Source organism: Meleagris gallopavo, chromosome 3, assembly GCF_000146605.3.
Source record: "Meleagris gallopavo isolate NT-WF06-2002-E0010 breed Aviagen turkey brand Nicholas breeding stock chromosome 3, Turkey_5.1, whole genome shotgun sequence".
NCBI classification, from domain to species: Eukaryota; Metazoa; Chordata; class Aves; order Galliformes; family Phasianidae; genus Meleagris; species Meleagris gallopavo.
Window position 1 is genome coordinate 90,721,533 of NC_015013.2, and position 9,923 is coordinate 90,731,455.

Here is a 9,923-nt window from a genome sequence, read left to right on the forward strand (position 1 = left end):
CCTTTAAGATAAAAATATGTATTAAAGTAAATTACAACATCCACAAATCAGGTTGCCAGTATTCCAGCAAGTCTGCAAATATTGTGGGGAGCCCTTTGAAAGGTGGGATCTATATTCCCTAGACTAGAACAAATATCTGCTGAATTTTAGGGTATTGTCTTTATAAGTAAGTATATTTTAAACTTCAAAGGAGTTAATTGCTTACAAGAATTCTTTGTACGTACTAATTTCATTAGTACGTTCATTAGTACTTATGAAGTGTTGCTTTTAAAAAACAAATGTCTTTTACATGGGGGTGCACAGTAGTCCCTCTAATTTTACTTTTGTTGTGCTGCTCATTGGTTTCCTTCACAAAGCATGTGCTCTGGTTATCTTCACTGAGGCAATGTTCTTACTCTTGGCAGTACTCTATGTGTAGGATGGCTCCTGAGCTCCACCACAGAACACTGACACAGAAACAATCCTGAAAGATAAAACTATTTAAAGTGTTGCATTGTTATAGTTTTATTCTGGAACACAGTAACATCAGGCCTCATATCCTATTGAAGACTGTGGAGTCCATTGCCCATCTTGGCTGAACTGTCCTACCATACTCACTGTATTATCCAGATTTGGCACCTTCTGATTCCATCTCTTCAGGCTGGTGAAAAATCAGCTATGTGGGCAACATTTTCCTAGCAATGGTACTATCATAGAAACTGTGAAACAGTGAGTCACCTCCACTGGGATGGATTTCTATGAGTGCAACATGCAGGCTCTTGTTCATTGCTGGTAAAAATGCATAGCTAGCAGTAGTGACTATATTGAAAAATTTTGTTTCAGAACTGAGAATTGCTCTATCAAATAGTGTTATTGTGATCTTTGTATCTGTTGTAATTCCCATGGAAAAAAATAGGAAACATTACTTTAGAAGCAACCTATCCATCACTGTTCAGCAATTTACAAAAGGCACCTGGTAACAGCAAACAAACAAAACCCATGATTCTCATTTTTATTGTGTCTGATACAGCCTGTATTATATGCTAAAATTTTGAAAGCCAAAAGATGCAAACAGATATTTCATGACAACTTTAGTAGTAAGGAATATTTTAGTCCCATGGTCCCAATCATGCATTGATGCTGCAATACGATGCAGCTTTAGAATACAGATTTTTAAGAGATGCATAATAATTTAAAAGGATGTTTTCAGTTTTAATTTCTATCCTAGAAGAACCAAGGAGATGAGGTGCTGGGAGGATGGAAAGGAAGCAGATATAAAAGAACATGGAATGTTTTTATTTATGCAGGTAAGAAAGAAAACCAAGAAGAAAATGGAATAATATGGAGGAAAAAAAGGCTGGAAAATGCTTAAATTTTGTGAAAAGCATGTGGGAAAGCAATGCTGAGGTTTCTTGTGGCTGGGTTTCTTTCCTCTATCATATCCTATCTTGTTCAGCATATTACTCATATGACCTGAAATCCCCTTTGAAGAGAAAAGTATATAAAATGGAGGAAACACACTGCAGCATTCGAAAATTAAATGGAGAAAAAAAAAATAATCAGTACTTTTCTGAGGTCTTTATTTTGGAAACTAGGAAGCTTTTTGTAGTGTTACTTTACATTAGAATTCATTGAGTCAACCAATTGAAAACGGAAGAGATTGGAATAAAAGCTTTCTCCAAACTGAAAAAAATGCTTCAATCATTTGTTTAAAAGCCAGACTGATTTTCTGAACTGTGTTTACCTTATTTAGTACTAATTCCTCTACAATTCAAGACATATGCACAGACTGTTGATGCAAAGATAGTCAGTCATCAGGCACAAATGCAACATTCTGTCTGTATGCAGACAGACTAAAGTTGGCTTGGGAAAGAGAAAAATAAATAGGATTGAGGCAGCAAGAATACTATGATTAAATGAACACCTGCTTCTTTATTATTTTTTTGTTGATATGTAAGTAGATGTATAAAATGGTCCTACTTTCCTTTGCATCATGAGTGCTTTTGTCTCTCCACTTTCTAAATGTGCTCCAAAATCTTTGACCTCCGTTCTTGAAAACAATCATGTTCAGATTCAGTGGAACCATTCACATGTAGGAATCAGCACAGCATTATTAGCAGCATGAGGCTTATGCACTGAACTTTTTGGGCACCTTCGCTCTAAGTGCTGACTCTTGGTGAGTGTCTGTGTGAATGCAGCACAATGAAAGCCTAATTTGGTTCTAAGGTCAAGGAGAAAATGTAAGCACTTCATGTGTCTCCACTTGAGGTGACAATGCAAGCAATAATTCTGAATGTTTTGTGCAGCAATTCCCAATCTGATTGCTCATCGTTTATCTCTGGATTTGACATTCCCTCAGTAAGATTCATATTCAGCAGTGAGATTTGTCCCCCAGCTGGGGACAAACTCCATCACAAGTTCTTTATTGCTTCTTGACTTTCTGTTTAGATATCAGTGACACTATTCTTTGGAATGTATCAAAATAAATGGTCATAGAACAGTGCATATTTTCATATTTGACTCCTCCCTTCCTCCTGAATGTTGCTTGATTCAAAGAGTTTGATGAAGTTATCTGAACAGAAATTCCAGTACTGTATGAGAGGTCCGTGGCATCCTGCACACCCTTCAGCTGCTGATTTTGCAGGATATGGGTCTCATGTAGGTCATGTGTTACATTTAATAAGTACACAAACGTCATGGATACTCTAGGATGTCAGATATGGAATGAGATAGCATGGCTTGGGTACTGACTAATGCCCAACTTCGAGCTACATTTGCCTTATACTGCTTAGAGAAGGACTGGGGGAACTTGTGCAGTATAAAATATATTCCTTTACTGTCATGAAGTTAAATGCTAAGAAAGATTTGGAAGCATTAGATTTAAAGGAGTTGTCAAGGTGTTACAGAAAATTCCTCATTTCATGCTAGATTCAAAGAAACCCATGAATCATCTTCATCAGCTTTTCAACTGGACACATCAGTGAGACTGGAAACAAAGGCAATTTTAATGAAAATAGCACACAGACGTTTTATCTTTCTTATCTGAAATCAAACTGACAATATATATACGTATTTTTCCAAATGAAAATACAGTTATTTTGTGAATGCTATGAAGAGATATTCGACCACTTCTTAGCTGCTTTTAGCAATTTGTAGTACTTAGAAAGTCTTAAAGGGAAATTGATAGTGACAAATAGACATTTCTAAAATGTCAAGTCATTCTAAACATGAATTTTCATTTATTTATATACTCGCTCTCATATCTCAAATGTTACAGTGCTTCCTGTAGACAGTATTTAGCTTTCCATTAGGAATTTCCAAAAGCTGAAGTGCACTGGCATCTTGCATTAAGATAATGTTCCAATAACAAATTTGAAAAATAAATTATACACAATTAAGTGTTGGTAAATATCTGGAGTGCATTTTTCATACCAGAAAAAATCTTTCAAGAGATATTGTTTCTTAAAAAAAAATTGCCAGTATTCTGAGAAATCCTAAAATCCAGTTATGTCACATAAGGATTAATTGATAATACTTCTGAAATAAATATATTCCCTTTAATGTTAGCTTGTTGAAGTTGGCTATACAAATAGTTACTACACAGTATTACTATGCTGCAAATACAAAAGTTGGAAATAAAAATATTTCTTTTTCCTCTCCCTTCTTTTAGTGATGGTAGAAATTTCTGACTTCTCAAGTTTCTAAGTTAAATAAAACTGTTAGCCAAAAGGATGGAGATTTTGTGATGGAGAAAATTTAAACCTTTTGGGTAATACTTGCCTTTATACTCAGCACATTTTAAAACTTTTGCATTTCAATATTTATGTTCCTCATAGATCTGAGTAGGTAACAGGGAACTCAAAACATTTTTTTTATTTATGTATGGAAGAAAAAAACTTGAGGCTCTCAATAAAGAAAAAAATTGAACATTCCAAAGCAGAAATATTTTCTCTTACACTCTTGCACATTATTTCTTAACCCTACTGAAGTAGTTATTATACAATACAAAAGCCATGGTCTTTTTATCTACAGAGTGGTTCTTTTGTGTGAAACAGAATGCCTACCTGTGTCAAGCACTTCGTCTGTAGGTTTGGCCCAGTCCCATTGAATTCAGGTTAATGTGCAGAAATTTTGGAGTGTTTTAAGGGGACTGCAAGAATGCTCTCCTTGTGCCTCTAATTCAAGAGCTAGAATTCTTCATAATGTCTTCTTTGGGATATGTACAGAAAGTAGGAAAATAACATGACTGTGTATAAATCCAGTCAGCATGCCCCTGAATTTTCATTTAACTGGAAATAAAGTCTGTCACAGATTTCCCTGACACTATTTCAGTGATTCTCTTTGCATTTTTTATTTTTGTCCTTTTTTTTTTTTAACATGTTTAATCGGGGAACAAAAGTAGTTATTAAATTACTGTTCTGTTCTTTAAGTCTTTTTCAGCCTGTCACATAACTTTCTTACATAGAAACTGCCTAAATCTTCCATTTGCTGATACATTTTTAATAACACAAAGGGTTAAAAGACAGAATCAGACTTCAAAATGGCATTAGCTTAAAATGACTTGAAACCTGAAAAACCTTAATTGGACCAAAACAGAATGAAATTCCTCGTCCTAATTGTGCACTTTTCAAAAACAGTATAAAAGGCACCACTGCATCCCTTTTTAGTTCCTCTTGTCACTGTTTTCATGGCATCTGACATTAAAATTCTTAAATGGGTAAATGCACTAAGTTGTTCACAAATGTCAGATGAGAGAAGGAAGGGAAAAAGTGAAAGAAAAAAAGTCTTTACACATTGTCCGTCACGTTAGTTGAGTAAGAGTATTTCTGAAATCTTGCCATTACAGTTTGTAAATTAAATGGTTCAGATAGGTTAGGAACAGACAAAACCACAGGATTGATTTCTAGGAGGTAATATGGAAGAAGCTGATTCTTTCAGATGTAGTAAGATTCTGCCAGATTTGCTGGAGTCTTTTCTTGCAGCATGTGACTCTGGCTGCCAATGTATCTGAGTGCTTTCCTATTGTTAAAATCAACACTGTCCCTGCTGAAATCTCATCACCAATGCAAAATTCTGTTTGCTTTCTATTTCATCCCTGTTGTGCTTTATTAGATTCTCCTGCATTCTTCAGTATTCTAATAAGGCAACACGGTCTTCACTTATCAGTCCAAGGAAACAGATCCAATTTCACAATTACAATTTACCTATAGGTCATAAATCTGAGCTATAGGTGACCATAGGTCAATTTCCCTGCCCCATGGCAGATGAGATGGAACTAAGTGGTCTTTGAGGTCCCTTCCAACCCAAACTGTTCTATGATTTCTGTGGTTCTATGATTCTGTTACTGTAATGACAGTATATGTATGCATTTTTACCCACGTAACAAGTAACATGTTACTCTTAAATCTTCTCTTTTTCAGAGATGTGCACAGTAAGTCATGATTGCGCATAGTGAATGATAACAGTAATTTCCCACAATCACCTCCTGCAAAATTGTTTTTTAATTTCCAGAAAAGGAAAAAAGGTAAAGTCCTTATGGAGTTGTCCATTCACTTTCTTAAATAAAATGTGTAATCTAAAATTAAGTGTTGTCTTCTATACTCTACCTTAATTGTTAGTATCAAAACACTTCTGATCTTACAGCTGGACCCCATTCTTTTCAAATAGCCTTTTCAGTATTCTTACTTCTCCACTAACACAAACATCCTCTCAGAATAGGAAGTTTATTTATTATTATGTTAATGTACTGACACTGAGTTTGATTCACCATACTCTGGGAATTGCTATTCTCTATTAAGGCACTGTGTTCACCCAAAGTGATCTCTGACATGGCTCAAGTTATATCATGATCATTACATTTCATAGTCTAGCCCTGGGCAGATTCATCTAGACTGTCAGAGGTATCCTTGTAAAATGATTTTTACAGAATTACCCAAAAATACTTAATGTGGCTAAACTTCTCAATGGTCTTGCTTGTCCTAGATTTGTTCAGACATTTAGTAAACATAGAACGCAAGTACAGGGCTGAATGTGACCTTTTTCTACCTGTAGAATGTCCTGTTACCCACTTTGATTACTAGTATCTAATCCATTTCAACTATTAATGCATAATTCACCTCTCTGACTGAATGAATTTCTACTCCTGAAAAGTATTAGATAAGTCTTACTTGATTTTATATGACTATTCTTCTTGTGGTTTCTTGAATTGACTTAAGTTGTGACTGTTAAATACCTCTTAAAATTACGTTGAATATAAATCAGTACTTACTCAGTACAAATCAATCCTGCTTATGAAGCAGCTTTTCAGGAACAGAGCAGAGAGTGCTTCCAGTTGCCATAAGCTACCTGTAGTTGCAGTGAAAGTGCAAGCACAAGTTAAAAACTAAGAGTGGGGAAGACAAAATAAGAAACAAATAAGATTTCCTCACTTGAGTTAAAAATTAGCATGATGTTCAAATCTGTCATATGCATCCATAAAGGCATTTTCAGACCTTTTTTTTTTTTTTTTTTTTTTTTTTTTAGTGCAGCTGCAGTATCCTGAACGTTAAAATCAGAACTATGGAGAAATTGTACTTTTCTAGTGTTAGGGATAACATCAGAAATATTTATTTTTGAAATTAATTTGTGAAAAACCATGAACTGAAATGAAGAAACTTGGTTGTTTGCACCTAGCTTAGGTGATTGCACATTCAGTTAAAATTTCTCTATCAAGAAGAATGAAAAGCTAAAAATAACAATAACAAAACCAACCAAACACACAATAGCAACAACCATTTATTCCCTTCAAAAATATGGAGAAGCACTCTAGCAAATAGAAAGGGCACATTTGGAATGCCACAAGATCAGGTGTTATCCTGCCAGCAGTTGGTTTATTGCCTAATTCAGTTGCTGAAACATTGAACTTTAGGCTCTGGTACCACAATACATTTGCAGATCATCCTTGATAGGCACAAGTGGTTAATAAACACGGTTTTCACTGTCAGCTACACTTTTCCAGAAGACATGTGTCAAAAGGAAAATGTATCAGGAAGAACAATTCTCTCTAAGGTGGAGATGGCCAAAGAGAATTATTAAAATTATGGTTATGATCTGCTAGAGTAACAACTAAATGTAACCAACAAAGATTTTATGCAAGCTAAGAAACATCTGGAGCTGAAGACTTCACATAGTTACAAATCCTGAAGAAACTACAATATGTTTTGTGGGCATGGTGGTGATGTGTTGAGGACTGGACTACATGACTGTAGAGATCTTTTCCCACCTTATTGATTCTATGATTTGGTCTTGTGGAAAGCGGATGATAATAAGAAAGAAACGCTAAGGCTTTTATTGGTTTAGTAAAGAAACAAATATAAGAGTGTTGAGCTTAATTGTATATTTGGACACTTCTCATCATTTACGGTTACCAAAATTGTAATTTTTCTTCTTTGGATGATTTAGATGATGGACCCCCAGCACAAGAAGTACATGGAGCAATTGGAACAGGTCCAGAGGAGGGTCAGAAAGATGACCGAAGGGCTAGAGCACCTCCCTGCTGAGGTCAGGCTGAGAGTTTTCTGAGCTCTTCAGCCTGGAGAAGAGAAGACTCCAGGGTCACATTATAGTGGCCTTCCAGTACCTGAATGGGGCCAACAGGAAAGCTGTGGAGGGAGTTTTTATGAGAGCAGGTAGTGACAGGACGATGGGAAATGGCTTTAAACTGTTACAGGGTAGAAGTAGTCAAAAATTAGGAAAAAATTCTTTACTGTGATGGTGGTGAGACACTGGAACAGGTTGCCCGCTGAGATTGTGAATGCCCCCTCCCTGGAAGCATTGAAAGCCAGGCTGGATGGGGCTTTGTGCAACCTGGTCTACAGGGAGATGTCCCTGCCTACATCAGGGGGTTGGAACTATATGATCTTAAAGGTCCCTTCCAATCCAAACCATCCTATAATTCTATGATTTTTTGTTTTTTATTTTTTTTTAACATTAAGGTAGTGCCTAGATGTCAAAAGGGAGATCCAGACTTCACAGTCTTATGAAAGAAACAAAAATTTTATAAAAGTCAGCCCTATACATAAAGACTAATAAAAAAATAGGGAAAAAAAATTGCAGAAAGTTTTCATATATTACATTCTTTGAACCTAAACCTGCAGGAAATTATTTAATACATCTCAGTGATAAGGTAGACCTCCCACTTTACTGTTTTATTTTGGTTTTACCTTAATAATTCTTTTGCAATTGCTATCAGATATACTGCTGAGTATACAAACTCCTGTCAGTTATTTAAACCTAGGTTGGAGAACCTCAAATGCTCCCAAAAAACTATTTAGAAAAGAACTGTTCTGTTATATTCACCTAAAAGTCTTTGAAACAGTAGTTTAATGCTGTGGTAATTTGAATTTTAAATACAAGGAAGAAGCACAGATCATTTTGCCACAATAAAAAAAAAAAAAAAGAAGAAGAAACTCAGGGAACTCAAAAGCAAGCAACCTGAAAAAGTGATTAAATAATTCATACAACTCATGTATTTTGTGAAAATCATTAGCACAAATTATCACCATCATTTGCTAAACACTGTACTCATGTACGAATGATCAAAGTAAACACAGTTCTGAAGCAAAAGTCAATTTCTATATTGATATTACTAGATTGTTTGCTAGTATTAAGAGCTGAACAAGAGCTGAGTGTTATTAGCCTGCTAACAGACTGGAACAGAGAATGGTAAAGCTGTGAGCGTGGCTTGTACTGTTGTTTGGTTCACAAGTCTGTGCAATTGCTCTTCATCCCAATGTGTACATTTCTGTATACAATTCAAAAAAGTACAACATTTTATTCTAGAAGATATAGAGCAGATAGCAAGCATTGGATTCCTTCTGGTGCTTAGATTTATACATGAATCTTCTGAGGCAACCAGAGCAATTGCACAAATGACACAAGCAAAGATCAGCTGCTCCGGCTTGACTGAAGAGGTAGCAAAGGCTGAAGTAGCTACTAAAATTTAGAACCTCTGTTTAGGTACTGAAATTTGGCCTCTGGGATTTTTGCTGGATTCCTAGCTACTGTTCAATAATCTCACAACAGCGATATCAAAGAAGTCAGCTTTGGAAAGAAAGCAGATTTAGTTGCTATACACTGTTCTCTTGTTCCCTGGGGACTACAGCACTGCAAGGAATGGCATGTTAAACTATATCTTAGAGGTGACCCGGAATACACTCTGGTAGTAAAAGAAGTGTTCTTCTAACTAGAAAAGAAAGTTGAAGGTCAGAATAAATATGAAAAACTTCAAGGAATTGCCTGTGCTCTGTCTTTTCAGCTAGTATTTTATAAATTGACATACTAAGGCCTGAAATTTGCATGAAATGCAGACATGATCTGGATATCACTTTATTGTGACTGGCTATTTTTTTTTGGCCTGCTGATTAGGCACAGCTGCTGGCTTTAATTTAAATTTCATATTTTATTTCTGGGAAAGATTCCTACTTCTCTGGATAGATATCTTTTTTCAATATCTTCATGCATTTATTAAAAATAGAAAAAATTATATAAAACAATAATTGTGAACGGCAAAGATACAGTGGAGCCAGGTGGCTGACTGTGACTCAGTGACCTTTTGGTATGAGAAATCATCTGCTGCCATTAGTTATATTAAACTTTTGCAGCTGGTTTGATACAATGAGAGGAATATCTCAGGGCAACCAATAAACCTCTTCAGGATGGGAAAAGGAGGTTATTCAATGGATTTCAAAGGAACTTCTCACGTGGATGATGCCAGTTAAGTGGAAAAGGATGTTGGCGGATTCCCTGGGTAGCTTAGTAAATCAAATTTTGCCTATAAAACACTGTGTTTTTACCATTCTAGGTCCCAAGCTATGGTTATAATCCAATGTACGTATGATGACCAAGCACAGAGATTGGTCAGACAAGAGTACTGACCAGTCCCATTTTAGACATGATCAGTCCTT